Source organism: Macrotis lagotis, chromosome 6, assembly GCF_037893015.1.
Source record: "Macrotis lagotis isolate mMagLag1 chromosome 6, bilby.v1.9.chrom.fasta, whole genome shotgun sequence".
Taxonomy (NCBI): Eukaryota; Metazoa; Chordata; class Mammalia; order Peramelemorphia; family Peramelidae; genus Macrotis; species Macrotis lagotis.
Window position 1 is genome coordinate 231935687 of NC_133663.1, and position 27810 is coordinate 231963496.

Genomic DNA, 27810 nt, shown 5'->3' on the forward strand with positions numbered 1-27810 from the left:
ACAAGCATTTCTATCACATTATATGACAAGAGGATTGCACCTGCAAATCTATTATGTGCAACATACTCTTCTTTTTAAATATATATTAAAGTCATCATGTATATTTCTTTTTTCTCTTTTTCTTCCCTTCCTCCTAACCTCCTCCCCAACCTTCCACATGGCTAGCATTAGACACAGATAGGTTAGTGTGTGTGTATGTGTGTGTGTGTGTGTGTGTGTGTGTGTGTCTTTATAAGATGATTCTGTGCATACTTCTAGTTCTTTCTCTGGATACAGATAGGATCTTTCTTCATAGGTTCTTTTTAGTTCATTTGTATTTATACTAAATGAAAAATTAGGGCATCACAGCAAACAAATATTCCCAGAGAATATGATTTCATTGCACTCTTCTGAAAAAGAAAGACTCTGGATATTTGAAGATACTTAAAAGGTTTGGAAGGGCCTGAGACAATAATATTTAGAAAGTAAATTTTGCATGAATTGATGCTGAGTGAGATGAGCAGAACCAGAAAACTATTTTACAGCCTAACAGCAACATGGGGTGATGATCAAACTTGATGTTTCATGGACTTCCGTACTCTATCAGTGCAGGGACAGTTTTAGGGAATCTGTGATGGAGAATACCATCTGTATCCAGAGAAGGAACCATGGACTTTAAACAAAGGGCAAAGATTATTATCTTGAATTTTTAAAAAGTCATCTTATGTATTACATAATTTCACTATCTCTGTCTTATTTTCTGTCTTCCTTAAGGATATGTTTTTCCTCTCAATACATTCAATATTGATCCATGCAGATCATGGAAACAAAAGACTATCAGAATGCCTTCTGTTGGGGGGGAGAAGGGAAGGGGAAAATTGTAAAATTCAAAACGTTGCAAAAGAAAAATTGGTAGAAACTACTATTGTATATAATTGGAAAACAAATAAAGTATTTATAAAAAAGAAAGTAACTGATCAACCATAATATTATTCTTTCATTCATTCAGCAAATATATTAAGCATCTATGTGTGTGATGTATTCTGTTAGATATTGAACCTACAAATAGAACACTATATAGAAACTCACCTCCAGAAATTTATAACTGTTTGAGAGTCTAACACAACTACATCAAAACTATAAGTTTTGATATATAATAAAAAGAATTCATAAAACAGTAGTAACTGGCTAAAGTAGAATTTTAAGAAATTTTCTATTGATTGATTGAGATCATCAAACAGGAAAAAAAATTAGAGAGCGATTACTTAACCCTTAGAGGGGAAGAGATAAGGTAAATTTTTATGGAAGGGTTGGCACTCAATTGTATCTTGAATTAAATAAATAATTCCAATAGAAGGGGATGCGGGGTTAAATATTAAAAAATTTAAATTCATAAGTCTCAGGTTCAATTCCTAACTGTCTTTTTAATACTTGTCTGACCCTGAACCAATCATTTCATTCTCAGAGCTTCAGGACCTTCATCTATAAATAAGGATGGTATATTAGACAATCTCTATAATTTCTTCAGTTATAATACCTATCATATATTCCAGACATAGAATATGAATAAGTGGGGAGAATGCAGAATGTCTCAAAATAATTCCTGACAGATGATTTGTTTTCTCTCTTTACTTTTTTTAAAAAAGATATTCCATTTTGAAAAAAAAAACTTTGGCAAAATAATGCAAAGAGAAATGACCCTTTCCTGTTTTCTCCTTATTAACCTTTCTGACTCAGATGGTTTCAGCATCTACATTGTTAAAGGAATTTAATCATTTAAGCCAAACATCTTACTTCCGTAAGCTGGCATTTTACTTTGACATTAGCCTTAAATTAGTTCAGTCTTGCTAAATAATTTGCACAAATATACTTGAATGCATGTTTATACAGACATTCTAACACATCATTAAATATTTCTATATTAGTATTTGTGCTAAAATATTCTTGCAGATGTCATATTTGTTGTTATGGATTTTTTTGAGTTAATTTTTTCATTTCCTTTCAGAATGTTGTTATCCTTCTGTTAGATATTTATTTAGTGTGGACAACAACTTTCTCAAATATTATTTCAAACTTTGAATATAGGGGAAATATTCAATATTTTCTTGTGATCTAGTTTAAAAAATAAGCAATTTTAGTTTTTATATTTTCTATCTTAACTCTAAAAACGTAAACCATATTAAAATGATTATAAGCTGTTAAAGTTGTTAATGAGTTCTTTCAGCCTAACTAATAATTTGTCCAAGGAAAACTTTAGTGGTAAAGAAAGTGACATTTTAGTTAGTGATTTTGGGAGTAAACAACTATATGCCTGTAACAAAAAATTTCAGTTGGAGGTGGGGGGAACAGATCAGGATAACTTGCCTGGATATGTTCAGTTATTGTAATGGTACAATCATTCTTTGGAAACTATATCCTTCTGTTCAGATAGATGGAAACCATACAAGGTTTTTCACAAACAATATTGTGGAGATGTATGCCATAAATTTATGAACTCCCTCATATTTAAGTTCGTGAGGATACACTAGATTCTGGATATTTAATTGAGAAAGAAGTTGAACTCTTTAAGCATTCTGATATTTGTGTTGTTATGAAAAAGTTATGTTCATTTCTTTGGAACTGCTTTGGATGACTGTTTTTCAATACAAGATAAATGACAACTCAAAATAAAGTATCCTTTGGATTCTGGCATACTTTGTAATTTCCACTAACCTCCTTGGGACAAGGAATGATCTTACATATTTCTTAGATATCACTCCAAAAACCTAATATACAGTTCTGGACACTTAAATTACTACTCATCAGTGAACTAGTGAATGAGGGAATAAGTGAATGAATGAATTGTAGCATGAAGAAAAAAGAATGGTTCTTTTACACATGGTGTTCAGAACATAGATAGGACAATAGACCTAGAAGTTGGAAGGGATATTATAGGCCACCAAATACAATCCCCTCTTTATATTTAGAAAACTATAACTGAGTGAACTCAGGTTTGGATTCAGGCCTTCCTGACTCTAAACACAACCCTCTAACCATCATACAATAGTTGCTACCCAACATTGACATAAGACTTGGTTGTTAATATCATCTCTCTTAGCTAGGCACTTCCTGATCAGAAACAAATTTCTATATAATTTCTTAGGATTTCTATCAGAAGGAGAAATGAAGATGGGAAGTTTTAGAGGCCAGTAGATTGCTCTCAATTACACAAAGATGTGTAAACAGTATTTAACTATTCTTACAGTTAATGTAGTACACTTATAGGCATCATGTGTTAATCTTTGGATAATATGTGCCTTATCTATGAGATAAAGGTTGCATGAGTATGTGAGGCCAAACCATCTATCATGATGACCCTTCTCAGTCATTGTAGATTTTTAAGCAATATGCTGAGTTAACCACAGAAAGCCAGAAACTTGTCAGAGCTAAAACAAGAGATGAACATCTTGACAAGGAAAACTTCCTTTCCAAGGCTATAGCAGGTATTTTGACACTCTGGATTGGACCTTGATAAAGGAGATGACATGACATAAGAGCCCCTGATCCAATTCATCCCAGGATTAAGGGTGGAGGAATCTACCCTAGAATTAGCAAGGTTAGAGGTGACCAGTAAAACACTTAAGAATGTTTACCTTTGATATGAACTCTTTTATTCCTTCTTTGTGTATAAACTTGTTAGAAAGCTCACCTTGACAAATGGTGTGACTGGTGTGTGAGAAAGGGATAGTAGGAATGGGAAGTTATGGGGGAAAAGGAAAAAGGAAAACTGGTAAGAAGAACTGTGTGCTTAGAGATTTGAAGTAATTGGTCTAAAAACCCAAAATCAAGGTTAGACTTAGTTTAGGACCATGGCAAAACATTTGACCAAGGTCTAGGAGACCATTCAACTTAAGACTGACTTGTAGAATGAGAGTTATTTTGAATAGGTTCTCTTGTGTGGATGTCTAGTTATGGTGATCTTTATCTCCTGACTAACCCTCAACTCAGTAGAATCATGGGTTATGTTTTCAAGGTACCATGTGGAATACTGCCCTATTGTTTATTAGAAGAAGAAATATCAGGGCGGCTAGGTGGCACAATGGATAAAGCACCGGCCTTGGAGTCAGGAGTACTTAGGTTCAAATGCGGTCTCAGACACTTAATAGTTACCTAGCTGTGTGGCCTTGGGCAAGCTACTTAACCCCATTGCCTTGCAAAAACCTAAAAAAAAGAAATATCAAAATAAGTTATCATGAATTAGTAAACTTTGAAAGAAAATTTCTCTTTTCTTATTCTGTTGCAGAGGGGAGTAACAAATGGTCTTCAGAATGGGAAAATTTAAGGAAAAAGGGAAAAAACTGAACTTAGAGTCAAAAAATCCTGGATTGGAGTCCTTTCTTCTATTACCCAGCTATGTGACCTTTGGCAAGTCACAACATCTCTGAACCTCTGTTTTCCCATATGTAAAACTGAGATCATAATTCTAGTATTAGTGGAAAGAGATATCTGTAAACTTTAAAGTGCTACCTAAATGTGAGGTATTGTGTCATTTTAAAAAAGATGACACCTATTAATAACTAATTGCAAGTAGGGAATTGGCTCAAAATTCTTGGTTAACCAGGTGGAATTTCTGAGAGAAAAGATTATTCTTAGAAGGAAGGTACTGACCCAAAAACCAGTGTTTGGGTGACCCAAAGATCCAAGAAAATGCTGAATATCTTCAATGGTGTTTTTGGAAACAACATAAAAGATTATTCCAAACTCATACAAAATCATAGTTTCATTCAAATTTGAAATACCATTTATTATTCTAGTCAGTACACCTCAAGAGAAATCATAAAGAAATTAGAGATGTTCTAGGGAAGAGAACAACAACAACAAAAAAATCAGAGATGGAGGGATTTCCACCCTGCAAAATATTAGGCCTTTTCAGATCAGAAAGAAAAAGAATCATAAATAGGGGAAAAACCTGGCTTATTCATTAATTTTCTATATACCTAAATCAAGTGGTACCTCTTAAAGCTTTACAGAGATAAAATGAGGAAAATTGAATGAATTTTTTCCTCAGCACAAGAATAAATTAGTATTTACATAGAAGGGACATAAGCTGAAAAATCATTTCAAAAACTATTTTAGATCAGGGTCTGTAATCTGGCATCAATTAACTTTTAAAGTGCTTTGATAACTCTTTTTCATTATGAATTATATCCTTTATGATCTTATGAATTTTATTTTATGTATTTAAAAACATTATTCTGAGGCTTTACCTTACTGCTAAAAGGAACCATTTCCTATAAAAAGGTAAGAACCTCTTGTTTTAGACAAAAATACGGATCTTGAATTCATAATGACTTATTAATGGAAACTAGTTCATTTAAGGAATATATCTTGTTGATGTTGTCAGAGAGGCAACTCTGCCTTCCTTCAATGTATCCCTGGGTGTCCTCTTTGGTTTGTGGTCCATGGATGATGGGTTTGACCTTGGAGGGCAATCTTTTGGCTACTTCTGCATTAAACCTTTCCTGATCTGCTACAGCTTTAGGGCCTTCCTTCTGTTGATTATCTCTGGTTTTTCCTCTCTGTGTCTTGTTTGTACATAATTGTTTGTACATTGTTTCCCCATTGGACTAAACTCCTTTAGAAAAAGAACTGTTTTTGCCTTTCCATGTATCTCCATTTCTAACCACAATTTTTGGTATATAATAGGTACTGCATAAATGCAAATTTACTAACTGACTGAATCTTGCACAGGTTCACTAAATTCAAAGCATTTTTGATTGAATGCAAAATACTGTTTAAAATGATGTTAATGGGAGTGGAAAAAACTCTCTGAAATTTTTACATTTACTTGCTTGCTGGGGAATGCTACCCTTGAACCTGATTCATATGCTCTGTAATAATATGGAGATAATCCTAGAATTTCAAAACACTGCATCAGAGAACTTAATGCTTTTTAAAAACTTCAGAAATGGGGGTGGCGTAGTGGCGTAGTGGATAAACCACTGGCCTTGGAGTCAGGAATACCTGGGTTCAAATCTGGTCTCAGACACTTAATAATTACCTAGCTGTGTGGCCTTGGGCAAGCCACTTAACCCTATTTGCCTTGCAAAAAAAAAAAACCCTAAAAAGAACCCTTCAGAAATGGATGAGATAATTAATGTAGTTAAGTTTGGAGAGGCTCTTGATTAGCATTGCCCCAGGATGGTGACTTTTTAGCCACAGAAACTCTTGTACATGTCTTATTAATTCTAGAGAGGGTTTACTCTTTGTTGATAGGAGTCTCCATATCAATGAAATAACAGATCCTTCAGTTATTGAAGTTGAAATAATAAAGTATGTAAGGGAATAATAAGATTGCCCCTTTTGTAATGATAACTTATCTCATTTTATTTTGCTTTGCTTATATACACAAAAAAGGGAAAAATTAGTAAATTTTGACTTTAGGTATCAGTTTATGAAAAGAGCTTTCTTGAGAATTTTTCTTCCCTGAGATTCAATTAGTAAATGGAAGTATGTGTTCATCTTCCATATTGGAAAAAACAAACAACAACCTCATCTACTATAAACAGTTAAGTCATCTGTTTAGACAGATAGGGAAAATGTATCTGTTTGGATAAACAGTAACAATTGTTGGTCTACATACACTGAACAGGTGGCAAGAAAAGTCAATGATTTAAGTTCATATGATGGCATTTGGGGGGATTTCAAATGAGGACAGTTGTATTAGTCAATTCTTATACATTTCTTTTATTTTTTTCCCAATGTGCCAAATTGTATCCTTTACTTATTTAAAAGGGTCCAAATTTGTATGTAGGATCCAGGAGAAGAGATGACATTATAACTTTGTTAACTCTTTTTTTTATTCCAGTTTTGTTTGCTTCATCTGAAAAACAGATGTTCCAGTAGATAGGATGGAGTCCTGGAAAGGCAGAAAATCTGAAATATACTCCTTGATCTAACAAGGAGCTTTCTAAGTGAACTTTTAACCTCAGTATTTGGATAGGGAGTCTTTATTACTAAAGAAGCTATCTCTTTTACATATATCAATGAATTACAACTAAAACAAATTAGTAGTTTTGTCCACATCTAATGGGAGCAATTAGCAAATTCATTGATCAACCATTGGAACTTGAATTTCAAAACCTTCAGTTTTGTTTAAGGAACATTTTATACCTTCATCATGCTTATTTGAATTTGTCTTTTATTCTGTATATAATATGTAAAGCTTATAAAATCCACACATTGATGAAATTATAATTTCCTTTGCCAATATTTTCCATAATCATGATACAAAGTTAAAATCTTGTATATTTGAACTTTAACTAGAATAATTATTAAATTGCTACTTATTCTGTTTCCTTATAGTACATGGGTTAATACTAACTCTTAACTAACAATAGTTTCCCTACATTCCTATAGTAGGATTGTATATGGAAATCCCATAGAAACCAATATACATTCAGTTAGAAGAAAGAATACTAAATTAGAATCATAAAGGATTTTTAATCCCGGGTTTGTTATCTGTGTAACCTTCCTGAACCTCAGTTTTTTTCCTTCATTTATAAATTTAGCTCTAAATCATATATTCTTATAGATGGTAGACTAATCATCTGAAGGAATTAACATCTCCCAAGAATTTTAGCTTGGAAAAGAGAAGACATAGGAGCATAATAATTTTTTTTTAAAAAAATTTGAAAAGTTATTATGTAGAAGAAGAATTACTCATTTACTGAGAGGCCATTGAGGATAGCACTAGAATATTGGTGTTGAAATTACAGAGGAACATATTTTGTTCCAACATGAGGAAGAACTGAATCAGTTTTAGCAATCTAAAAATTGAATGGACTGGCTTTTTGTAGTTAGTTTCTACATCACTGGAAACACACAAGTGGAGGATAGATTACCATTTCATGATATTCCTATATTAGATGGGAAGTTGAACTATATTACTAGTAAGATTCCACATAACCTGAATTGTTTTTTAGTTGTTTTTCTGTGGTGTCCAACACTTTATTAGCCTCTTTGAATTCTGTTTGAGGTTTTCTTGGGAGACATATTAAAATGATTTGACATTTCCTTCCCCGGTTCATTTCACAGATGAGGAAACTGAGGCAAATAGGGTTAAGTGACTTGCTCAGGATCACACAAATAGTGTCTGAGGCCAGATCTGAACTCAGGAAGATGAATCTTCCAGATTCTAGGATCAGTACTCTATCCACTATTCCATCTAGCTTACTCATAATTTAAATGTTTCCATAATTCTATTTCTTCCTTTCAAGTGATTGAAAGTTATCAGCATATTGACTAGAAGTATCTAGTTATATACCCTCATACACACATACACACACACACACACACACACACACACACGTACAACATATACACATTCACATATATAGTATAGATTTCATTGTTAAAGGGAATTCCAGTGAGGACAGTTAATCTTCCAATGCAGAGAGGCACCTACTCTGTAGCTAATAATCTTAGAGGGTTGCCCCAAGTTGATTGCCCAACCACTATATGTCATAGGTGGGACTTGAAATCACATGGGATAAACAAATGTTTATTAATTATCTACCATATGGACTATTTGTGGTAGAGTCTTTGGGAGCTCATATTGTTCTGATCAGTTACACTGTACTTCGCATCCCATTTAGTGATGTCGTTTTGGCCTTCTTCAAGAATAAAGGATAATAGGAGCGCTAGGTGGCGTAGTGGATAAAGCACCGGCCTTGGAGTCAGGAGTACTTGGGTTCAAATCCGGTCTTAGACACGTGTAATAATTACCTGTGTGGCCTTGGGCAAACCCTTAACCCCATTTGCCTTGCAAAAAAAACAACCCTAAAAAAAAAAGAATTAAGGATAATAACCAACCAGCATTAGGTTCTTTCTTTTTTAGGTTTTGTTTTGTTTTGTTTTTTTGCAAGGCAATGAGGTTAAGTGGCTTGCCCAAGGTCACAATAAATGTCCGAGGGCTGGATTTGAACACAGGTACTACTGATTCCAGGGTCGGTGCTCTATCCACTGTACCATCTAGCTGCCCTCAACATTAGCTTCTAAAGAGCCAAGATGACTAAAATCAAGGCCCCAACTATCAAGGATTCTATCATCTATTTGAGAAGTTGATAGACAACTTTTAGTTTATTTTAGGAGGTGGTAGATTCATAACTGTAATTTATAAGTTAGAATTCTGCAAAGGTACAAGCTAAATCTCATAAGAGATGAAGAGAGAGAGAGTTCGCATGTCTATGCAGTCAAATAAAACCAGATCTGATCTTAGTTTTAAAGGATTTTACAGGATGAGCAAAGAATGGCATTTTTCTTCTCTTGACATATTGACTGGACCTAGTGATCCAAGCAAGACTCTGAGATTACAAATTGCAGAAAACATGCTAATTTGAACTGGCAGAAGTAATTTCCTTGCCTGTTAATTCCTTATGGTTCTTCCTAGTTGTATGACCAATGGCAAACCACTTAACTCAGGGAAGTCTCTTAAGACCTATGTACTATGTTATAGATATCTTGGAATTTGAGGATTAGTGAAAGAAGTTACTGCACTCATAAAAATCTCTTTGAGATAAACAGTTTAAAAACTATTATCTTTCTCTTTTTCTGAAGAGTAAAGTGAGTTTCAGAGATTCTAAATGATTTGCTCATGGTTACAAATTAATATATCAGAGCTGGGGGGGGAAAGTGTAGCATCCTGGAAATAATGTGATGAGCAGAGAGCTTCAAGAAAGAGGAGATTGTGATCAGTGTCAAATATTTTAGAGAGGACAAAGAAAATAAACACTGCAAAAAAAAAAACCCAAAACAAAAACCATGGATAGAGAAAGGAAGCTAGAGGGTATTTAGGTCAGAAAGTGGGAACAATAGAGTTTAGAGGACTATTTTTAGAAGCTTTGTGATAAATAAGTCGGAGGTAATATTAACTAGAGAAAGGCAAGGGTTAAAATCTATGGGATTTTGTTTGTGCTTGCATGTTTTAGGGCAATGGAGAAATCATTAGTTAATAGACATAGAGTTAGAGTTGAAAATAACCTTCAGTGTCTTCTAGATGGAGCAGACTCTAGCGGTCATTGAGTCCAATTCCTTTATTTAAAAAAATTAAGAAACTGAAGTCCAAAAGTGATAAGTGACTTGTCATATTACTAATAATTCTGAGAGAGGATTTGAACCCAAGTCTACATGAATGATTAAGACCAGAACTCAATTCAGGTGTACCATACAAGCAGCCTATAATACTCCTGAGTACTGACTAAACCAGATAAAATTGCAATTGGGAAATATTTAACAAAATGAATAAAAATACAATAAAACATAGATAACACTAATATGTGATTTTCTAAGTCAATATGTAGCTCATAGGAATCTTTAAACCTGTATCAGATAAAAATGCAATTGAAGAAATATTTAATAAAATGAATAAAAATATAATAAAACATATATAATATGGAGCTTTTAAGTCTATATGCATCCCATAGGAGTCCTTATTTATGATTTAGTGGCACCCATTTCCATTGAGTTTGATGCCACTGATTTATACCTTGTTAATTCTGAAAGGTATGTGCAATTCGATGGTCTGAGGTAAAGAAAGATGTGATTACACAGACTTTAATGTAGCAGTGAGGACAAAGCTAAACATCACCAGCCATGTTTGGTACTACTGGAATACAAGCAGATGCAGATGGTGGAGCTTGTCCAAAGTTGCTGATCAGTAACAGTGGAAATGTTCTAGAATACAGTCCACTCTCAATTACCCATGTTAATGGGAAGGGAGCAGTGGAGCAAGTAATCCAAAATTAATTTATTTGGCTTTGGAATGCATTAGATGATTTTTTTCTGTAGCTAATTTACCTTCCTTATTCTGTTTTGCTTAGGCCAACATTAGAATAGTGTACATTTTTTAGGCATGAATGATCTGTATGGACAGAGGGAGGAGAGACAAGCACGGAGGGGGAACTGAGATAATTCTGGTGTTGGAGCAAACTCTCCTCATTTATCTAATTTCCTCTTCTCCTTTTCTTCCTTTTCTTTTTCTTTTTTCTCACATTACCTCTTTTTCTCTTTTCTCATTTTCCTTAATTCTCTCACACAACATATAAATCAAACAAATTGTTTCAGATAATAAACAAAAGTCATTTCCACACCCATTATTCCAATCTAATGGCAAAATTAATTGTCAATTTTGCTTTATGAATGTGCTTTAAAATGTTTCATTATTTCATGGCACTTCTGTCCCATTTTGTCAGTCACTATATTTGTAGAATGGTCATCCTCACTGACTATGAAACTTCATCTTTAAGATGAAGGCTCAGGCAGAAGAAATTAGTCAATTAGTTCTCAGAGTGACAAAGAATTTATAAAGGATATTTTTCTTCTAATTGTGACCTTCAAATGAATAAATCAGAGAAGAAGCATTTCCTCCTTTTCACCTTGCCCCAATTCCAATCAGTAATTTATATTACTTAACATGAACAAAGTTTATTGATAAATCTATCTGATAACATGTTAGTCGAACACCCAGAATATCTCATCTTTTTGTCTTCAGTTTAATTGCCTGACTTTCTTAGCATGAATCTTATAGAACTCAGAATTTCAATTTTTTTTGTTTCACTTAAAAGTTTAACTTATCTCTCAAATTATTGTTTTTTCTAATCTATTGAGAATTTCTTCTTCCTCGTAAGAATTACAAGTTAACCAACAACTAAATCCATTTCAACTTTAGTAACTTTAACTGATTGATGATTTGGTTGAAAGATGGATGAATTGGAGTGTTAATGGTTGGCATATATCCTGTTGTTCATAGGATTATAGATTTAGAGATGGAAGATATCTGTGGTCATCATACTCAATGTCCCTCGTTTTAGATGAAGAAATTGAATCCAAAGAAGGATAATGAATTGGTACAGAGTGGGGGCAGGAAAGGAAAGAAAGCCTTCTCTTTCTAATACCTTATTGCCTTCAGTAGATTAGTACTATCATCTTAGATGAAAAAGAACTTTTGTTTTTAAGATGAACCTTAAAATGGTGATGGTGGGTGATGATTGTGCTACTAACAGAAGCAGTAGCAACAGTAATAGAAGTATTTGAAGTAGATAAAGTGCTAAATCTAAAATCAGTAAGAACCTAGTTTAAACTGTAGAATGCTTTCTCTTTTTTTCAAGGCTACTCTTGGAAATATCTACAAAGTTTTAAGGGTATTGAGTCTTGCAGTTAGGGGTATCCACACTGCCAAGCCACAGACCCTTGAAGAATCAAAGATAAAGAAAAGAAAAATAAACTAAATTTTTAACTTCAATGATTTAAGCTGGTCTCTGCACCAATTAATTTAAATTAAAAGGGTCCAATGTCAGGGATCATGGTACTAGATTACAATTTAATTGAGGGGCAGCTAGGTGTTGCAGTAGATAGAGCACTGGCCCTGGAGTCAGGAGTACCTGAGTTCAAATCCGGTCTCAGACACTTAATAATTACCTAGCTGTGTGGCCTTGGGCAAGCCACTTAACCCCATTGCCTTGCAAAAACTAAAAAAAAATCCATATCACTAAGTCTAATTTGGATTGACCTGAAACTAATCCAAACTGAATCCAAATTAGGAAAGTCATATGGTACTCTCATTTTTATCATGAAATGTGTAGCCGAAAGATAAATAAATAAAAGGCCAATGTATTGAAAAAGTTTTAAGTTTAATTATTTGAGGCAGTAATTTATATGTTTTGTTATAATAGAGATGCTAATGAATGTCCCTATACAATACAATGAATGTCCCTTACTGAGAAATGGTTGGATGGTAACTTACCTGGGGATCTTGTTAGGAAGATGCACATTTCAGCTAAGAGTTTGATTGACAATAGGTGTATCAAATTCAAATGGAAATGAGGGCGGGGATAAATGGCAAATAAAGAATGCTCTGGGCTGCATATTGAATTAATAACCACATATTAACATGTTCTACTATATTCTTATCTATTTTGTTCAATATTTCTCAATTAATTTTTTTTTGTTTTTGCAAGGCAATGGGGTTAAGTGACTTGCCCAAGGTCACACAGCTAGGTAATTATTAAGTGACTGAGACCACATTTGAACTCAGATCCTCCTGTCTCCAGGGCCAGTGCTCTATCCACTGCACCACCTAGCTGCTCCAGTGATATGAGTTTTTAAAGTGTGGTTTTAATATTTGAAAATGAAAATGCTAGCTCTCTTAAAGAAATAAACCTTAGAAATCTTGTTTCAAATGGCAGAATAATACCGGAAATAGCATCACTTTGGGAATCTGGAGACCTAAATCGAACTCCAGTAGTGTAAGCCTTTGTATTCACTTTGTGACTTAAAATATTTTATCTCCCTGAGCTTCAGTCATTCATAAATGAGGGAGTAAATGATTTCCAAAGTTGACACCCCAGTCCATTTTCTTGAACACTTAAATTGCTACTCTAGGATAGAGAAGGGGGAGGAAAACTTGACTTTGTTCTATTGGAACATTTGGAAATATTCTGAAGATGAATATGTTGTACATTTGCTTTTGAGATGAGTATATATTTTTTTCTTTCTTTAGAGCTGAAGAGTTTTCTATTCAAATATTCTTTTACTAGATGTAAGAGACTTAATGGCCTGCAGAGTGATGAAATAGAATGTAAAGCAGTGATATTCATGACTCACAAGGAAAAGCAACACTTTGTTGACATTAGGCCATTAGGACAATCTACACCATTTGAGCCTAGAGAATACAGTATAATATAATGGTAGGATTTTGGTTTAGGAATAAGCCAGATAATAATAGTAATTATAATGCTAATTATTCTATCTTTCATTTACTTAGCTGTTTGCAAAGCACTTTATATATGCTGTATCTTTTTTCTTTTTTCTTATGTTTTTTAATTTTCTTTTTTCTTCATTCTCATTTTGTACAAATGGTTTTTTTTACATTAATAAAATATACTTGTTAAAGAGTAAATGAAATACCCCCTTTCCCCCATGAATATAGACTTGCTTGAGTGATAAAGTAAAGGGGAGAGAAAAAAAATTAAAATAAAAAAATAGTAATAATGGTATGTATGGCCAGGTGGCGCAATGGATGAAGCACCGGCCCTGGAGCCACGAGCACCCGAGCTCACATCCAGCCCCGTAGACCCAACAATCACCCAGCCATGTGACATGCAAGCCACCTGATCCCCACTGCCCTGCAAAAACCAAAAAGAAGAAAAAAAAAGACCCAAAATAAAATAAAATAGTAATAATAGTAGGGGTGGCTGGGTGGTGGACAGAGCATTGGCCCTTGAGCCAGGAGCACCCAGGTCCAAATCTGGCCTCAGATACCCAAAGACCACTCTGTTATGTGGCCCCAGGCAGGCCATCCAGCCCCATTTGCCCTGCACCCTCCCCCAAATAATAATAATAAAAAAATGTGCTTCAGTCTTTGTTCCAATACCAAAAACTCTGTCATGGGTGGATCACATTCTTTATGGTAAGTCCATCGCAAAAGTTACTTCCATATTTTTCCAATATTGCCATTGCTGATCGCAACTCCCTCCTTTCATATTTCTCTACTACCATGTACTATATTTTCTCTCTCCTTTCACTCTGACTCTGCTGTAGGGTATCTGAGTGGCGCAGCAGACAGATCCCTGGTCCTGGGGCCAAGAGGCCCTGAGCCCCCATACCACCCCTTAGGCCCAGAATCCACCTGGCCCTATGGTCCTGGACAGGCCTTCCAATCCCACCCCTTGCAAGAAGTTAAAAAGAAAATGTGTTATATCTGACTACTCTCCCCCCATGGTCTATCCTCTCCTCCTTTATTCACATCCCCACCCCTTCCCCCTGCTCCCCCCTCCTTCTTACTCCAGATGTCTATACCCCATTGAGTATATATGCTGTTTCCTCTCCTAGCCCCCTCTGATGAGAGCAAAGGTTCCCTTATTCCCCCTTGCCTCTGCCCTTCCATATCATTGCAATCGCTCATTGTAATAAAGAAAAATCTTATTATATGAAATATCTTGGCCTATTTCCGCTCTCCTTTTTCTTTCTCCCATTACATTTCCCTTTTTTCTACTGACACCATTTTTACACCATATTTTATCTTTGAATTCAGCTTTCTCCTGTGCTTCAACTATAAAAGCCCCCTCTACCTGCTCTATTAACTGAGAAGGTTCATATGAGTATTATCAGTGTCATTTTTCTATGCAGGAATACATGCAGTTCATCCTCATTAAGTCCTTCATATTTCCCCCTCTCCTCCAATCTCCATGCTTCACCTGAGTCCTGTATCTGAAGATCAAACCTTCTGCTCATCTCTGGCCATTCCAAAAAAACATTTGAAATTCCCCTGGTTCATTGAAAGTCCATCTTTATCCCTGGAAGAGGACATTCAACCTTGCTGGGTAGTTCATTCTTGGCTTCATTCTAAGCTCTTTTGCCTTCTGGTATATTGTATTCCAAGCACTACGAGCTTCCAGTGTAGTTGCTGTAAGTCCTGTGTGATCCTGACTGCAGCTCTGTGATATTTGAACTGTGTCCTTCTGGCTGCTTGTAATATTTTCTCTTTGACTTGGGAGTTCTGGAACTTGGCTATAATATTCCTAGGGGTTTGTTTTTTGGAATCTCTTTCTTGGGGGGGATCGGTGGATTCTCTCCATTTCTATTTTGCCCTCTGCTTCTAGAATATCAGGGCAATTTTCCTGTAGTAATTCTTTGAAAATGATGTCAAGGCTCTTTTCCTGATCATGACTTTCAGGTATTCCAATAATTTTTAAATTATCTTTCCTAAGTCTGTTTTCCATATCAGTTGTTTTCTAAATGAGATATTTCACAGTTTCTTCTAAGTTTTCATTTTTTTGGTTTTGGAGTATTGAATCCTGATTTCTGGTAAATTCATCAATCTCCCTGAATTCTATTCTTTGTCTGAAGGATTTGTTCTTCTTAGAGAGTTTTCTTATCTCTTTTTCCATCTGGCCAATTTTGCTTTTTAAAGCATTCTTCTCCTCCATAACTTTTTGAACTGTTTTATCCATTTGACCTAAGCTGGTTTTTAGCATGCTATTTTCTTCAGCCTTTTTTTTTGGATTTCCTTGACTAAGCTGCTGACTTCATTTTCATGTTTTTCCTGCATCTCTTTCATTTCTTTTCCCAGTTTTTCTTCTTACTCCCTCATTTGATTTTCAAAGTCTTTTTTGAGCTCTGTCATAGCCTGGGCCCAATTTGTGTTTTTCTGGGAGTCTTTAGATGCACGAGCTTGTGCTTCCTCATCTTCTGACTGAGTATATCGATCCTTCTTGCGATCATAGATAATATATTTCTCAATGGTGTTCCTCTTTTTTTCTCTGCTTGCTCATTTTCCCAGCCTAAGCCTTTTTGGGGGGTGCTTCCTGAGCTTTTGGGGCACTCCCACAAGGGTCTCAGTGTGTGAGGCTCTGTCCTCCCTCCTGGTCTGTGAATAACCATATGCACACCCCTCTGCCATGGGGCCGAGGTGGGGGGGCTGCTGCTGTTCTGGGTGGGGGGCCTAGACTGCGATCAGTATGTGAATGTGTTCAGAGCCCCAGAGTCCTGTTCCAGAGGCAGAGGACAGAGCTCTGCAGTCTCCCTTCACTCCCCTCCCTCTGCTCAATGGGCTCATGCCCTGGAGGCTCCTGCTTACCAGCTCTGCCTGCTTTGAAAGACCAGGCTGCTAGCTGTGTACCCTGGGGGCTGGGTTCCACGTGCTCACTCTGTCAGAGGTCCCCCTCTGTTCCCCCACTTTGTGCCCGGTGCTCCCTGGGGTGTAGCTCAGGAGACTCCCCAACTGCTGTGAGCTGGGGCTTCCAGCGCCCTGGGGCTGCCTCCGGGAGGCTGAAGTTCTTTTGCTCTGGCGGGCCACCCCTCTGGAGGGCTGCCCCTCTGACCCCGGGGAGCAGAGCCTTTCTGCTGTTTTCCAGGTTACCTTGAGTAGTAGAACTGCCTCTCTGGGTCCCTCTGTGGGTTCTGTGTCTCGGAAGTTTAGTAAGAGTCCTCAGCTTATGAGTTTTATCAGAGAGCTCCTAAGACTCAATCCTTTCTTGTCGCCATCTTGGCTCTGCCCCTATATGCTGTATCTTTTAATGCTCACAATAAACCTGTGAGATCAGTGCTAATATTAGCATTCTTCTTCATTCTCCCAGCAAATGTATACTTAACTATGTGACAGCTAGATGGCTCAGCAAATAGAGCCCTTCGTCTGGAGTCAAGAAGACCTAAGTTCAAATCTGGCTTCAGACACTAACTAGATGTTTGACCCTGGGCAAGTCACTTAACCCTGTTTGTTCCTCTGCAAAATGAAGGAAATGACAAACTACTGTTTTGCCAAGAAAATTTTAAATGGAGTCATGAAGAGCCAGATACAACAGAAAAACAATATTCATTTTTGCACTCGATACTTATACACACACACACACACACACACACACACACAGACACAAAGATGCATTCAGTAGAAGAAAATGCCACCTTGATGTTTGTCCTGCAACAATGTAACAAGATATCTGTCATGTACATATTAAGGTCATGAACATTATTCAGTGATCATTGATTATTAATGGAGTTATAAAACAGAGGCATACTTGTAACCATTTGTACCCTATCTTGGAGAATGTACTGTGCCAAATTCAGATGGAAAAGAATTCCTTTGTATGGTTCTCCAATTATTTCTGTTTCATAACCACTATTTGTTTAGTGGTAGAGCCTGCTTATAACCTTTGTCTTCTGAAAAACACTTTCCATTTTAATTATTTGAAAAAATAGAGTGTTTAGGGATCAAACCTTGAAACACTACCTTCCCAGGAAAGGTCTTATAACTGTTTAGTCATGTCCAACTTTTTGGGACCCCATGGACCATCCTGTCTATGAAGTTTTCTTGACAAAGATCCAGCTCCCACCCATCTTGTTCCTCTTGGTGATCCACTGAGTAATACTCAATCTTCATTTTGAAAGACAAGAGTGCTTGTGAATCTGAGTCACTCAATAATCCCAGAAGAATAGTCATATTTAAAAGATTAGCCTTGATTATAGAGAGAGCTTTGAGGGGACCATTAAAGAGATTTGTAAATCCCAAAGGCTATATTCAGTGTATTGATTGTTTCCACCTACCTGCCCAAAGATACTAAGCTGTTTGCCATTTGGATGATGGCAAACAGAGTTTAAGGGACTTGCTAGTAAGTGTCTAAGGATGGATCTTAACTCAGATCTTCCTTACTCCAAGTCTAGCCATATAGCTGCTCCAAGATCAATAACTATTAAAAAGTAATTTACCACATAATAAGGAAAATCAGCTTGGTAAAAATTTATTGATCGCATTTAGAGATGGGTAGACATTAAGTTAAGTCGTCAGTATGTACAATATATACAAGGGGTTTAAAATGTCAGTGCAGTTTTAGGTGGTTTTTTTTTGATGGTTCAATAAGTTTTAATAGCTTAAATTTCCATTAAGAACTTTGAGACATGCTGTATATCTTAGTTCTGTTGCTATCTTCATTTTTGATCATACCTTTATGTAATTACACCCTTTACTCCATTCCTTTGCATAGTTCTTCATTGGTTAAGTTTTGCAACCAGTTCACACCCACCATTTTCCTCTTCATGATCCTCTGAGTAATACTCAATCTTCATTTTGTAAAGACTAGTGTACTTGTGAATCAGAGTCACTCAACAATCCCAGAATAGCCATATTAAAAAGATTAGCCTTTATTGAAGGGAGAGATTTGGGGTCTTTAAAGGAATTTTGTAAATCCCCAAAGGCAATCCAGCTCACATTACCCCTTGATTTTATTCTGGGTCCACTGTGTTGACTATTTGCAGTATTTCTCTGAGATATTTATACTAATGGATGAGTCCTATAGGTTGTCCTGTCCATGAAACTACATGCCATTAGCCTGGACAATACTCAATAGGACATTTTTCACTCACATGGCTTTTTTCCTTTGTGGAAGGTTAGGCAAAACATTTGAGTTCTTATGTATCTTGATCAAGAGTCTCTGCAATTTGTAAGCTGGGGTGTGCTGGTAAATGTTTAACAATAAGCTTTCCAAAAAAAAGTACTGGTACTTGAATTTAATCTGCTTTATTAATATTTGCTTCATAATTTAGTGTAGACAATCATATCAACAAATCAAGCCCTGATCTGTAGTATTTGAGGATTTCCAAGTATAAAATTGAAAATTTCACTATTGACTGTCTCAAGTATGTATAAGCTGATTCTAACCCACTGCATTAGGAGCTTTATGACTGTGATTAATTTTACAAAATCTGAAGGAAATAAAAATTGAGGTGCTCAGTTAGAATGCACAGAATTAGTAATGTGCTTATCTAAGTTACTAATATAACAACAAAATGAAATAACTGTTATATATAGATATACTCCATAGAGCATTATGGCAATGGCTCAGTCAGCCCTAGAATGCAGAGTGCCTAGTTAAGGACATCTTGATTCTCAAAAGGATGATTTAGGGACAGGTGGGTGGCACAGTGGATAGAGCACTGGTCCTGGAGTCAGGAGGATCTGAGATCAAATTTGGCCTCAGCCACTTAATAATATGCCTAGCTGTGTGACTTTGGGCAAGTCACTTAAACCCATTGGCTTAAATAATTTTTTTAAAAGGATGATTTAATTATGTGATTCATATGGTTTTTGGATAACTAGATAATGTCATTGGAAATGAAGTTCCAAAATCTCTAGAAAATATTATTAAATATTAAACAATGCAAAAATGTATTTAGAAATGAAAATGTCTTTTCATTTTTAAATAGCTGAAAGGGAAATTTCACAGTGAACAAAGAGTTAAATACACTTGGACTACCTTGGCATTTTGCCTTGAAATGGTAAAAACCCAGTTTCATGAACAGCAAAAGTTACAATCCTTTGAGTTAGGTTCCAGTTGGATTCCCTACAGAGAGCAGACTGGGAAAATAACAGGCAGGTGTGCCAAACCAGGGTTGTAAATTGGTAGCTGACCATTGAAACTTCCTCTTCCTCATCCCAAACTCTTTTTCCTCCAAGGAAAAGTACATTGTCAACCGACAAATGTTCATCCCACACCTTCTATTTTCATAAACACTATGCTAGGTGTTATGGGTAGATAGAGAAGCATGTTCCCTGGACCCTCCCTCTAAAAGTAAGCATTAAGACACTGACAAATCTCAGGTGGTTCTTTGAAAAGATTAACTTCTAAAGCATGCAGAATTTGTCATTTGGAAGCTTACTTTGTGTAATTCCCTGGGCTTTTCTTAGCATATGAACATTTTCATCTCAGATCTTCAATTCAACTCTCAAGTTTTCCCTTAGAATATGAGAGGCAAAGGAACCAAACTAGATTCAAACATCCACTACTCTTTTGTAACATCCCTGTTAGAGAGTGGTTTGATTTCTAATCAAGATTTCAAGTGATGAGGAATTCATGACTTAGAGAGGCAAAACAGTTTTTAGATTTAAAGAAAGAAAGATTAATAAATGTTTGGTTTTTTTTAATCCCTCCTACCTCCACTAACATACTCAAATTAAAAAAAATAGAACCATACATGATACCGGGCTTTTGTATCATAGTAAACTGATAGTGTATTTTCATTGTTGGATTCTGATTCATTGTTAGAAAAAAATTATTCCTTATTTTTAAGCAGAAATTTGCATCCTTGAAATTTCCATCATGTAGTCCTAGTTCTGCCCTCTGAGGCTTCAGAAAATAAGCTAACCCTTCCTAAACAAGATATTCCTTCAGCTAATCAGATGTTATTATCAAAGATTCCCTTAGTTTCCTTTTTTCTGAACAACACCAGCTTTCAATAGTGTTTGATTGATTGATGATGGTGGTCCTTCATTCTGAAGAAGAGCATGACATCAGGGAGGTGATGCCATATTGAGCATGTTTTGGATTAAAGTGAGGACTGTCTCACTTTCTCCTTCAGAGCCATCTGAGTCCAGTGACCAGATATGGATCAGGATGACAGGAGATGACCTTGGATATGAGACAATCAGGGTTAAGTGACTTGCCCAAGGTCACATAGCTAGTAAGTATTTGAACTCTGGTCCTTCTGATTTTAGGACCAGTGCTTTACCCAATGCTCCATCTAGCTGATATTTAATAACACATAACAGTCAATATGATGTGTTTGAAATAATACTTGACTTGGAATCAAGCTGCATGCAATTTAAATCCTGCCTCAGTTATGTCTTTTGTCATCATGGATATGTCATCCATCCTCTCTAAGTCACCATTTCCTCATCTAAAAAATGGAAGTAAATATATGTATATGTATATATGTATGTATATATATATATATATATATATATATATTTATTTACAGGGAGAGATGTGTATGTATATATGTGTGTGTGTTTTGGTATATACACATGTGTTTTGGTATATATATTATATATATGTGAATGAATGCATATGAATAGAAGTATATATGTGTGTGTGTGTACGTGCATATATTTGTATATGTATATAGATGTGTGTTACCCAACTTAAAAATATGATTTGGGCACATGATTATGTATGGAAAGTGATTAGCAGACCTTAAATCATGATATAATTATTCAATTAATATTTTGGGGTTTTAATAACTCTTATTATCCTAATTACCCTCCTCTGGATAATCAGTTCTTAAAATGGGTCACAATGACATGAATAGACAGTCTAAATATTATTTAACTAGAGATGGTCGTACATATCTAGGAAGGTGTTATCTTCCTTACTTAGAACAAAGTATTTTTATTAACATAGCCTAGAATTAGATTCTTTTAGTACCTGTATCATCCTGACTCATGCTGAGGTTTCGACCAACTAAAGCACTAACTTTCTTTTGTTTTTCATTTAAAAAATAATGACTTTGCTGTAAATCCTCCTCCATTGCATACTTGGACAATTTCTAAATGAAATTGGTTTTTTAGTTAATGAAAATCCATCTTTTCTCCTTAGCAGATTTTGCCACCATTGAAAAAGACAAAGTCCTTGTAACAACATTGTATAATCTATCAAAATAATTTCCCTTCATTGACCATGTTCCAAAAAAAGCATATGTCTCAGTCTACACTCTGACTATATCACCTCTCCGTCATGAGTTGCAAAGCCTATTTCAGCCCAAGTCCTCTGAAATTGTCTTAAGATTTTCAAAATTCTTTGTCTTTACAATGTTGTTGCTATTATAAAAATTATTCTCCTGGTTCTATTGACTTCACTCAGTTTCACTTCTTAAAAGTTTTATCAAGTATGTGCAATTCATTTTTAAATTTAATGTGGTAATTTTATATTTATTCCTACTTTACTTTGTATATTGGTTTTGGCGCTGGTTCTGACATCGTAAATTATAAATCTTGATTCTAATATCTATTATATTAGATATCTCACCTATCAGTTTTTCCTTCTTCACCCATTGATCTTGTGATTATTTTTAATGATTTATTATTACATTTTATTTTCATATCACTTTAATTTCTGAATATATTCATTTCCTTTTCCCTTATCCAGTATATCCCTTATAACAGAGTTGGGTTTTTTTTTAAAAAAAGCAGTTCACCAAAACTACATCTTCCAGTTCTCATAGTATAGGTCTTGTTCCAGATCCATATTCCTTCACCTCTATAGAGGAAAAAGAAAGCTACTTTTTATTATTTTATCATCTACATAATTGTTCTATATGTCTTAAACAATAGAATGAAGGATTTGAATAATGATTACGTAGAAAACAATGTTCTAATCCCTCCACAGAGATTGTTTCTGAGCTAGAAACATTGCTATTTCCCAAGGTTCTTGGGTTCAGGATACTGGGATGTCTTCATCAGGAGATGGTTCAAGGTGCTAATGGTATTGGTAGTTTGACTTGCTGGCACATACTGTCTCCTCTTTCCATTAGAGCACCTTTCTGCTTCTACTAAACTGATTCTCATGGGCTGTGAGTATTAGTTGATTGGCATTTGTTGGGAATGGTTAGCTCCTTCTCTATAGGGGTTGTTTCCCTTGATGATGGCTGTGAGAGTTTGACTAGAAGCAGGACCAGCAATCTATAGCAGAGGTGGCAAACATACTGTCCCTTGGAATGGTTGAACCAGATTAAAATGTAATTGGGAAATATTTAACAAAATAAATATACATTAGAACACAGATAATGTTAAGTTTTAATTTTCTGAGTAGTTTTACACTATGAATTAGTCACCCTATTTCTCTTTGAATTGGACAACACTGGTTCAGAGAGTACTGTCCCTGCCAGTGATCTTGTTGATCTACCTGTTAGTGGTAGGTGATAACCAGTAGTTGCTGGTGGTAAAGCAGGAGAGGGCATCCTTCTCCACAGTGATTTGACCTCTCATTGGCTGGCTGCAGAGGCAGGGCAGATTTGATGGTGATTTGTGGAATTTTGCTATTCCCAGAGCTCTTGGTTTTAGAGTGTGGAACTGGACCCAGATACCATAGTTATCATTTATGATACCGTAAAAGTCAGATTTAATATTTTAATTCCCATTTTCCTTGGGGGGGGTAATGAGGCACACTAACAAATTTGGACTTCTCAAAGATTGAGAAATGAGAAGTTGAAGTTGAATTTCAAAGGAGCAGGGAAGCCTTATCTCCATAAAGAAAAAACATCTGCATTATAAAAAGGGTAGCAAACCTTATTCAAAAACCATTGTAAAGTTTTTGAACATATTTCATATAACTCTACTTCAACTGCTATTGCCAGACAATACTGTCTTTCAGTCATTATAGGCATCCTCCCCTTCGTAAACCTTCTGGTAACCCGAATGTTATTATTAAACTTACCATAAGAAAGCAACACAAATTCCATTCCTGCTCTTTTGCTTCTACTTCAGTGGTTTCAAGTAGGGGACAAGAAGAAAGGAATATATTTACCATTATTGTTGTTGCTGCTGCCAGCCATTTTCAGTTGTGTCAAACTCTTAAAGACTCCATTTCGGATGTTTTTGGGCAAAGATTCTGTAGTATTTTGTCATTTTCTGCTCCAGCTCATTTTGTAGGAGAGGAAACTGAGGCAAACAGGGTTTAATGACTTGTCCAGGATCACACAACTAGGAAGTATCTGAGAACAGATTTGAACTCAGGAAGATGTCACTCTATGCATTGTGTCACCACCTTACTGATCCACTAGTAGTATACTGTACATGTTTACGAATATCTCATTGGACTCTCACAATAACAAGTGCTATTATTGTCCCCATTTTACATGTAAGGAAACTGAGAAAGAGGTTAAAACACTTGTCCAAAATTGTATAGCTAGTCAGTGCTTGTAGCTGCCTTTGAATTCAGATCTTCCTGACTCTAGCTTAGTACTCTTAATTACTGCCCTACTGAGAGCTTTTGCTCTTCTCATATGAAAATAATCACCCAGGGTTATGTTTTGTGAGAACCAGTAAATGGTTTCTGGGACAAATGTGCCCCTAGGAGACACATTGGATATAGAATACTGGCTCTGGAGTCAGGAGTTCCTGAGTTCAAATTTGACTTCACCCAATTACTAGCTATGGGATACTGGGAAAGTCACAACCCTACAAAATTGCCTACAAAAGTAAGTGCCTATACTGAGAGTAAGCATGTCATTGTGGACCAAGAACCAGCATTAAGTTTATACTTTGCTTCTGACATAAACTAGCTGTGACTACAGACAAGTCCTATTTCCTTCTCAGTGTTCTAAATAACTATAAAATAGTAGATAACAAGATAGTTTCAAATATATTCTCATTTCCCTTCTGCATGGTGGAAGAATTTCTCTGGCTCTGGAAAAATCATATATATATAGCTAGACCCAAACAAAATCAAAACAAACAAAAAAATCCCAACTCTGTAATAATTCACATTGGACCCCAAGGCACAACATTATTGACCATGGAATAAAAAGCACCAGCTTTGGGACGGAATTTTGTTTCTTTTGTATTTGTCTTTGGGAAAAGGAGTATATTTGAGATAATTAAGTAGCTATAGTACTATTTTAAGGTTTCAAAATAGTCTAACTCTACTACAGTTACATCGTTGTGTGAAAAGAGTTTTGGGTCTGGAACCTGGAATTTGACTGACTTTTCTAGCTGCATGTTCATGGTTAAATCACCTAACCCCTCTGCACCAATTTTCTCATCTGCCTCATAATATTCTCATGATATTCATACTACCTATATGATAGGACCTTTGTGGGAAATATCTTTGTAAACTACAAAACTCTTAACAATGGGAGCTCTGCCTGCAGTTATCTTAATGCCTGGCAAAGATTGGAAATCAAATTTTAAAAACTGCTTCTGTTAAAATAGCTGCTTGGCAATCATTGGTTCCTACAGTGATCAACAGCAGTAGCATAATGGATCCTGCTCATGTCAGTGTCTTCTCCCTTTGGAGTCATTCATTGTAAACCAAATATTGAAAATTATAAAGCCTATGTGTTATCACAATTCAACAAAGCTTCCAACAGTTAATAATATCAATGGGTCACATTGTCATATGAAGGGACTCTGTATAATCCTCCTTGCTCCAAAGAAAAGAAGAAAACAGGGTAAGATGTTGGTGTCTCAGAATGAAGTTCTTCATGGATTTACAGAAGAGAACAAGATGCTAACTGTTCACAATAATGGCTTCCTATGAATATAGACAAATTTGATAGCAGTCTCTGGAAACTTCACTAACCTTAAAGTGATTAACTATACTGACTCTACTTAATACTCAGAGATGGATTTGTCATTTACCCTCTTAATAAACCATTCTAAAGAATTTCTGTATCATTATTGTCCATTTTAAATATTAGATTTCTACACCTCTGAGTTCCATTACCTACCACAAGCTGGCACATAAATAGGCACTTAATAAGAATGCTTCTTGAATCAATTTATGAATTTGAATGAATGAATGAGTTTCAAAACCTCAGAAGGCAGAATTTATGTATTATTTAAATTTTTGTTTTTAAATTTTTAAACAGAATCATTGGTTGGGACCTAGTAAATGTAATTTGAGGATAATAACTGATGAAAGAAGGAGGAAAGGAGGAAATGAGGAATATCCAAATGAGGGTGAGGTTTTAGAGGGTGATCCTGAGGGTGAACAGCAGGAGAATGTCATTAATGAAAGAATGGTTTTTGTCCTATGACTGGAAGAGAACTCAAAGGCAATCTAATCTGTTGTTATTATTCATTCATTTCATTTGTCTCTGACTCTTCATGATTCCATTTGGGGTTTACTTGGCAAAGATACTGGTTTGCCATTTCCTTCTTCAGCTCATTTTGCAAAAAAAGGAAACTGAGGCAAACAGGGTAAAGTGACTTGCTTAGGGGCACACAGTTCAGATTTGAACTCATAAACTTGAGTCTTCCTGACTCCAAGACTCTATGGTTCCCCTTTGACAATGTAGATAAACTTCAAATACAGCATTCCCCTGAACTATTTATCTGGAAAATGTTATTGAAAAAGAAATGAGAGATTATAAACATAAATTGAGGCTGAATTTTGCTCTCTGAAGCTGATTCTGTTTCTTGGGAATTGAAAAATACCATATGGAGAATAGAGAGATTATTTTTTCCTTCTAAAATTAAGGCAAATAATTTGACTATATGACTCAAGTAGACTTTTCCCAATTTCTTCTTTCTCTTTCTCAATTCTTTCTTTTTAAATTACTATCTCTTCCTTATAGTTTACTTTCTCTTTTATACTTTTTTCAGAATGCTTTTATCCATATGACCAGGGAGAGAGACATCAATGTTCTTTCAAAGTTGTTTCTTCAATACTCCTGGTGACTCTTATTTTTTTCCTTTCTCCTCCTCATCTAAAGTATATTTAGAAAAAAATATCCGAAGTTAATAGTTGAATGAGATAATCCTGCTTAGCCACAAGATATGTAATACAACTGACTCCGAAAAATTAAACAATACACAGAGAGCACAATGGAGAGGTCTGCGACGTGGGTGGATATATTATAATATATCATCAATGAAGAATTCTGAAAAAGACTAAGAAATAAATGATAAACTTAAGGAATTATATGACAGGAAACAAAGATGAACTAGTTAGATGGTAAGAACAGGGATAACAAATGGACATTTGGAGTGATCTGCCTTTGTAATGTCAGGTACCATGAGATAACCTTCTTCATATTAGACCAAGACTCTCAAGTGAACATATTACTTGAGCAGTCTTACAGGAAATTGTTGGAGATAATTTCTGAATTTATGAGGTCGCAAATGCATTTTAATAATGATAAGCGCATAATTGTACAAATGAGAACATTCAAGATAGCAATAGGCTTTGAATTATGTCAAATGAAGCTGATTGAAGGAAATTAGGATTTTTTAGCCTAGAGGAGAGAAAACTTAGGAGTGGATATGATAACTGCTTTCAAAGATGTCACATGGAAGAGAAATTTGATATGTTCTGCTTGATTCCAAATTGAGTAACAGCCTGAAGTCAAGAAGATGCATCTTCTTGAGTTCAAATCTGGTCTCAGATGCTTGTGTGACCCTGGGCAAGGTACTTAATTGTGTTTTCCTCAGTTTCCTCATCTGAAAAAGGGAGTTAGAGAAGTAAATGGCAAACCACTCTGAAATGTTTGCCAAGAAAATCTTAAATGGGGTCACAAAGAGTTGGATAACACTGAAAAATGACTGAACAACAACAAAGCTGCCCAGAGGGCAGAACTAATATATCCATAAGTGGAAATTAGAGATTAATTTAATTTTATATATATATATATATATATATATATATATATATATATATATATATCATAGTTACATTTATACAGAAGTGGAATAGACTGTTGAGAGATAATGAGTTTAATTTCCCTGGTGGTTTTCCAGTGAAGGCCGAATGTCCACATGTCAGATTTTGTGTAGAGGGGATGTATTGCCTAGGTATGAGTTGAACT

At 35.4% G+C, this 27810-nt stretch overlaps 1 protein-coding gene across 3 annotated transcripts in view; it reads left to right on the forward strand.

Moving 5' to 3' along the window:
* ARHGAP6 (Rho GTPase activating protein 6) overlaps positions 1–27810 on the forward strand; it is a 348047-nt gene that overhangs the window by 62976 nt on the left and 257261 nt on the right. Inside the window, exon 2 of one of the 3 annotated variants that reach the window (XM_074192459.1) lies at positions 20866–20967. The exons of 1 other annotated variant lie outside the window; for it this stretch is intronic. The gene's annotated coding sequence lies outside the window, so the exon portion shown is untranslated. Of the gene's footprint in view, positions 1–15710; positions 20968–27810 lie in introns of those variants that run through there. One more of the 3 variants, XM_074192458.1, reaches the window with a different exon arrangement.